Raw genomic sequence first — 6,812 nt, forward strand, 5'->3', positions numbered from 1 at the left:
ACAAAACTGAAAAAGGTATGAAGGACTACCATCTATAAGGTTTTCGACTGCCACGGAAACGGTGAAGTTACGTACAGTTCAAAAGATTATTTTTTTTAATTTTATACAGTTGATCCTGCCAAACAGTTTTAAAAAAATGTGTGTGTGGTGAACTTTAATTGCCTCCGTTTTCATAGAGTGTTTTGGTTGGTATATTTTATAGCTCGTGTGTCCTTCATACCAGTTAAGAAATTGTTCCATACTCGATCATCACAGCACTCGTTTTTCCGCAGAGCCGGGGTTGTTTTCTAAACTAAAATATAATGATGTATAGTTTGATTACGCTGTATGATGAATGGCCGTAATATGTTTGATATTGATGGCACATTCAGCTGCGTACTGCCACACCTGTTACAGTGTTCACAAAGATTCGCAGTGTTCGAGACTACAAATTTTTCCTCTGAATGAGGACGCCAGTATATTATTGTTGAATGGAAGAGAGCAAATGATGCATCTGCATTTGACTGATCAGCCTTTAAGTCTAGACAGTCTTGTGATGATCAGGTTGATCTGTAGAAGACAGGGAATAGTTTGTAGGTACCTTGAATTCGAAAATGGGGGAAAGATCCCTCTGGCCAGTGGATTGCTTCCCTTCCCTTTTACTGTCCTTGACCGGTTTTCCACAGTAACCTCTCTTGTCCATTGAAAATAGCTTTTTAAACTGCATTACTCATTTCATAGGGACCCTAAGAGACCTCAACATAAATTTGAAAAGAAAAAATCTAGATTATTCTTTAAGTCAAGAAAAAGACTACGAAGTGCGTCGTGAGGTTACTGCCATAACAGCTAAAGCGCTCTGTGTTCACCGAGTTTCTGTTGTTTTTAGAGATTTTTACGTTTTGGATGAGTTTGTCTATGGCTGTCAGAATTTTGCATCATGTATCCAGATATCTAATATGAGCTCTTCGTGTTATCTTTGCATATTTGTGGTGTGACTTCTTTATAACTTATCTGTTTGCGGAGTGTTTGATTATCAGGGTTTACCAAATGGATTGTATATATCCGCGATCCTTAATTCAAAGCATAGAAAACAGTTGCCCCAAAACTCCCGATTTTTTTCTTTGAATCCTTTCTAGGGTTAAAATGACATTCTGAGATAAGGTGGCAGGATAAAACATTCAGACTTTCGTTTCTTCGTTACTTGTTACCTTTAATTGAATGCTTCATATGAAAATGTCATCCAGCTGACTTAGGAAGGTAGCTGGTTCTACCTTGTTGCCTTTCCTTACATTAAACTATGCCCGTTGAACACCTGCATTCTTCAACCACCATCAAAAGCGAAAAAAGCCGCCTTTTGAATTAAATAAGTAACAAAACTATATTGTTCGCCGGATTAGACTGAAATGCGGGTTTTATAGTTATACATCTTGTTTAGTCTAATATTTAGTTATATTGCCATACTGATATTTCATAAGCATACCGATATGCATATACCCAAAATATGTTTTATTCCAATGAAGGTAATTTGCACCGATAACATTAGTTTGGGTCTCATCAAGATTAACGTTACATGAAAATAATTTTTTATTATATGCATCATTGTTATGTTTTACTTACTTTTAGGTAAAAAGGAATTGTCTTGATTCCTCTTTAAATATGATAAAATCTGTGAAAAGGTTTCCTCATTCATGTTACATATCATCCTAACAAACGCCAAAGAAGGTAATAGGAACTTTTTCAAATTTTTATAATATATTTATAAGTTACAAAGTAACTGTCAAAAATAGTTTTAAAACTATATTGGACAAGTTTCATTGAAAATCCTTTAAAATTACAATTTTGACTTTATTTATGGGTACATTTTGATAAATATGAAGGCGTATTTAATTTAGTGCACAACAATTTCACAAAGGGTACAACATTTTTGGCCATAAAATTCATAGTATTCAAAAAATAATTTAAAATTTCAAAATGTTTTCTAGTACCATGCTGCAAAATATAAGAAAAGATGTGTAATTAATGTCTGGATTGTGCAAAATAAAGGCAAAATGTCCTTTATCAACCAGTAGCTCGAGTAGGTGATAAATGTGCATGCCCTTGTAACAGTCACTTACTCCGATGCAAATACAGCAACCATGTCAGGTTGGAAATTATATGTAAGCCTTAGTCTGCGTTGACAGGCTGCTTGCTGACTATGATTGCAGAGTATGGTCCAGCTATATATACAATAGATCAAAATCGATAGTCAAAAGTCATTAAAACAATTTTAAGAAATGTTTATTTCTATTTACCTATTACAACTGGATAATAGTATATTCAGTATAATAATTAACAAAGAGTAACAATAATAAAACATCCAAGTTTAAATCAAATTACAGCAATCATAACGATATGAAATACTACTAACAATTATGATTATGTACTAATAAACACGCTACTATTGTCCCTAAGGTGCCTACATAATAAATCTGGTTAGAGCAGACAAAATGGTATTATTTTCGAATACGTGTTTGTCTATGAAAACAAATGCACCAACCTAATTAGACACTTGTTTAATGTTAGTTTACACTAATTCCGTTCATACAGTTACAGCTGTCTCAATTTCAATGTAATTTGTTTTCAAATATGACATACAAGACAGTGCACCCAATGCGGGTTTGTCCATTGTACAAGGATACAGACGGTTTGCACAACGACAGTTACATTAAAAACAGCAGATCTAAGACAGGCCTATCTGCCAATCTGCTACCTTAGCAAATAACTATGAACCTAATGAGTTAGCAGTGACTTAAATTTCCTGAATATCAAAATACTGAATCAAGATCACGTGGTTATATACATAAATCAAAACAAAAACAACTGCATTGTTAAAATAACATACTGCTTGCAAAAATAAAAACAAAGCGGATAACATCTTGTTTAGTTAGTGGATTATAAAGTGCAGCGCGGTAGTTGGATCAGTTAGGTCGGGGTTCTAACCAGGTACCTGTCCGTTCCGAAATATTGCCTTGCAGGACTCATCGGGACTTCTGCCACCACTGAAAACTAGGAAGTCTCCATTTGACTTAAAATTATCAGTGAGACTTAAAATGCAATAAAACAAACTTAAAAAATTATGAATGATGACAAACATGCGTGGTACATATAACATATTGCGTAAGAATGTGATGTGTTGCCAAAATGTGTACGATATCAAAGTGTGTACACTTTCAGTACATTACATAACCAAAGAACTGGTCGCATAGAAAGCTAGTGTAAAAGTGGACTACTTACATTATGTACACGCTGTCATCTAAAACATTATTTATTGAATAAAATTTTGTAAAAGTCAAAAATGATCACATTCTGACAATGTATGGAAGGAATTAAAACTGTTAACATTTTCAAAAACATGAAGAGCGTTTTTCAGAAAAATATGGAAAGAAAGTATAAGCGCAATGAATTGACGTGTAATGAAACAGCTTACATTCAAACACTCTTTATTTCTGATACCTGGCAATCCTCTAGTTTTACTTTATACATGTCAATGTGCAACACGCTTCCAGTCAAAAGACAAGAATTTGGACCATACAATTAGTAAGTTGTGTATCATATATACATGCACATATGTACATAATATTAGTTGAGGATTCGTCACACAAGAAATTGTTCAATGATGAATAGTTTTAAACACATTAATTCAACAATAAGACTAGTACACTTTGTATTGCTTATTACACTAGTGATGCAGATAAAAATGTTGAGATGACCAAAACTCAGACAACCAAAAACACATCTTTCACCAAATGTTGAGAAAAGCAATATGGAAGAATATACAAAATGAGTTTTTTGCCAACATATAGTACCCATTCTCAACAATGACAACACGCTATTTAAAGTTGCCTCTCCTTTCACATCAGTGCTGTTCGAAGAAATATTTTTTATCCAAATTATCTACCACATCAAGTTCTTTTTTACTCTAGTAACAACGTCTTAACAACACTTGAAATAAGACAGGAAAAGAAAATCACTGGTGCAATTATTTTGGCACCCAATACATTGCACATTATCCAGATAATCTCAGACATGGCAAAGCAGTTTCATTTTACCTGGGAAATCTTTACAATTTGTAACATGCAAATTCTTTCGCAGAAATATCATTTTGAAATTAGCTTAAAATTCGATGTAAACGACGTGATAGTTTTTAGAAACGTGTAGTGCAAAATATTTGTTCCACGTTAGCCCGAGAACTGTTACATCACTTCAGTTGATTTACATATACTTGAGTGATATGTGGAATGGATGATAAAATAATATATGAAGCAATGGAGGAGTTAAATAACGATTACAAAAGAAATGTTATTGCTATACCGCTCAAATGTTCATATAATTCATTTGCACATTAATTTTTGCCTTGGCATTTAGGTATAGTAATTTACCATTTACTGATTAAACATTTTGCAAATCTATTAAAACCAAAACTCCCATCACAACAGAGCTTCAAATCTTAATATATATTTGAAAACACCAATTAGTATTATCATTCAAATGTGAAATATGTTGCATCTTTCTGTTTATGAAAATGTATTTCTTAAGTTGTTTTGAATTTATTTCGATTTAAAACAGTATATCCCCACAAAAGCACGAAGTGACTGTGGCAACGTTGCATTCAAATGCCGTTAAGAAAAAGAGTATTTTACGCAAGTTGTTTCATGACGATATAAATACATGTATATTCATTCATTAACTAAGCGTCTCCTGTATTGTATCTCGCTTTGGTTTTCTACAATCACTTTGCTGAAGATTATACAACAAGCTTTGTACATGTTTATTGCTAAGACAAAGCGAAGGCAAGCAGTGTCACCAGACTTGTTACATATGGCAGTGATTTTGCTGATTGGGTCCCGGAAATGGGCTCATCGATAATGTCGTCGCACTCGTGGTCGTATTCCTCTGAAAAAGTAAAGAAACAAAATTATAAAGCACACACGTAAAATGCTTTAACAATACACTTGAATGTGTGTATATAGCGTAATTTTACAATCTTTTAGTATATGTTTTCCCATAGGACAGTTGTACACTGTGTTTGTGTGAGTTTTACCTATCTCTGCATGCTGTAAAGTGTCTGAAGCATATAGTAGATTTCCTCTTAGCACTGTACAGATTTGTAATTTGTCTGCAGCAGACTGTTTACAGTTTACGAACTGTTCATAACAATTTAGACGTTGTTCTGTACATCTTATTAATTATTGTTTTTTTTTACCTTTCGAAAGGTGTAATTAACATTTACAACTTGCTATCTTGTGGCTGATGTGTGTTTATCATTAAGCCCGTAAAAGATAGCTAGACGTTGTTGTAGATTCCGAAATCACTGAAACGCATGTTTTTAAATTTGAAATGATTTTAACTTTACCCGCTAAATCAATTGTTCACAGGATTATCAAAACTAAATTCAATGACTTTATTTTGAAAAAAGGGAGTCCAGTGCCAAGAAAGTAGTACAGGCGACCTTGTGTAAGCTATACTTAACTTAACCTTTAACCTGCTGGCGGCAAGTGATTTTGTCTTTGCGACCAGTGCAGACCAGGCTGATTATGGTCTGCATAGTTCGCTATTCAGACAGTACATTTTCAATAAACATTACTTCGAATAATAAATGGTATTGCCCAAACTGAATAATGACATACCAGTCCATTTTAGAAATATAGCAGGGTAAAGGTTAATGGATTCCTAGGATTTCACTCAGTCTCTTTTATTCATCCCAAGTCCAGAGTACATCGTACCAAAGTCTGAAAATGCCATACCCAGTTACATCAGACAGGCTGTCATAGTGGCATATGTCTTGTTTTATCTTGTTTTCTGTCCAATCAGCGATGGCATAGTTATCCTTTCGTTTTACTGATATTTTGCCAATTTAATTAAGCCTCAGTACTTTAAGAGAATGTTGATTTGTTCTCCTGAACTAAAGCTTAATAAACATACTTAGGTAGTAAACATACTTTGTTTGCTGATGACCTTATTTAAAATCTATTTGACTTGAAACTACAATTTAGGTTTCAGATTATCCCTTCTTTTGGGTTTTACCGCTCTCGCTCTGATATCAAATTCATTATTATGTGTCTGGATAGTAGCTGTAGATTCAAGTAAACTTATTTTTGCGTAGAAGACCTGAAATGAACGTGGTACATGTTTCGCAATTCTAGAAAGGACGTCTCAGACTACTGGCATCTTTTTCTTCTTTTTTAAACCAAAAACAAAACAATCATACCAATTATTTAAAACAAAACAAAACAAAAACACACAAAAGACAATCATACCAATTATCGTAGTCAAAGTCGAACATAAAAACTAGAAAACATTTTTGAAACTGAAAGAGAAACACATTAATTTTCCTATGGACAACCTGGATATTAACAGGAAACGTCGAAGTTACAATTTTGATAAAATGTAATCCCAGCTTTCCTTTCTAGCTAACTAGTTTTAAGGTTTAGATACTTTATGTATATTACTGACATTGACCTAAGCGGTCTGTTTACCAAAGTTAATTTCCTGTTCAAAGCGGCTTTAACAAATTCATCAAACGTATTTTTCCTTGAATATATTCCAGAAAAACAACCGACAAGCCAGCGTGATAAAAACATTAAAAGATTGAACGAAAGTATGCCAAGCTTATCTCAGTACAAAACTACCTGTCTGTTCATGATTGATTTAACAGCAAAAAGGAAAACAGAAAAGGTATTTCTATTTTTGGGTCACTTTTATCTTAATGCGATCGACATCATGTAAACAATGCATCTGTCGGATTTTATGATTCTTATCCACCAGGGGTTCCCAGAATCAAATGGTGACCTCTT

The sequence above is a fragment of the Mercenaria mercenaria genome, chromosome 7 (genome assembly GCF_021730395.1).
Source record: "Mercenaria mercenaria strain notata chromosome 7, MADL_Memer_1, whole genome shotgun sequence".
In the NCBI taxonomy this organism is placed as follows: domain Eukaryota; kingdom Metazoa; phylum Mollusca; class Bivalvia; order Venerida; family Veneridae; genus Mercenaria; species Mercenaria mercenaria.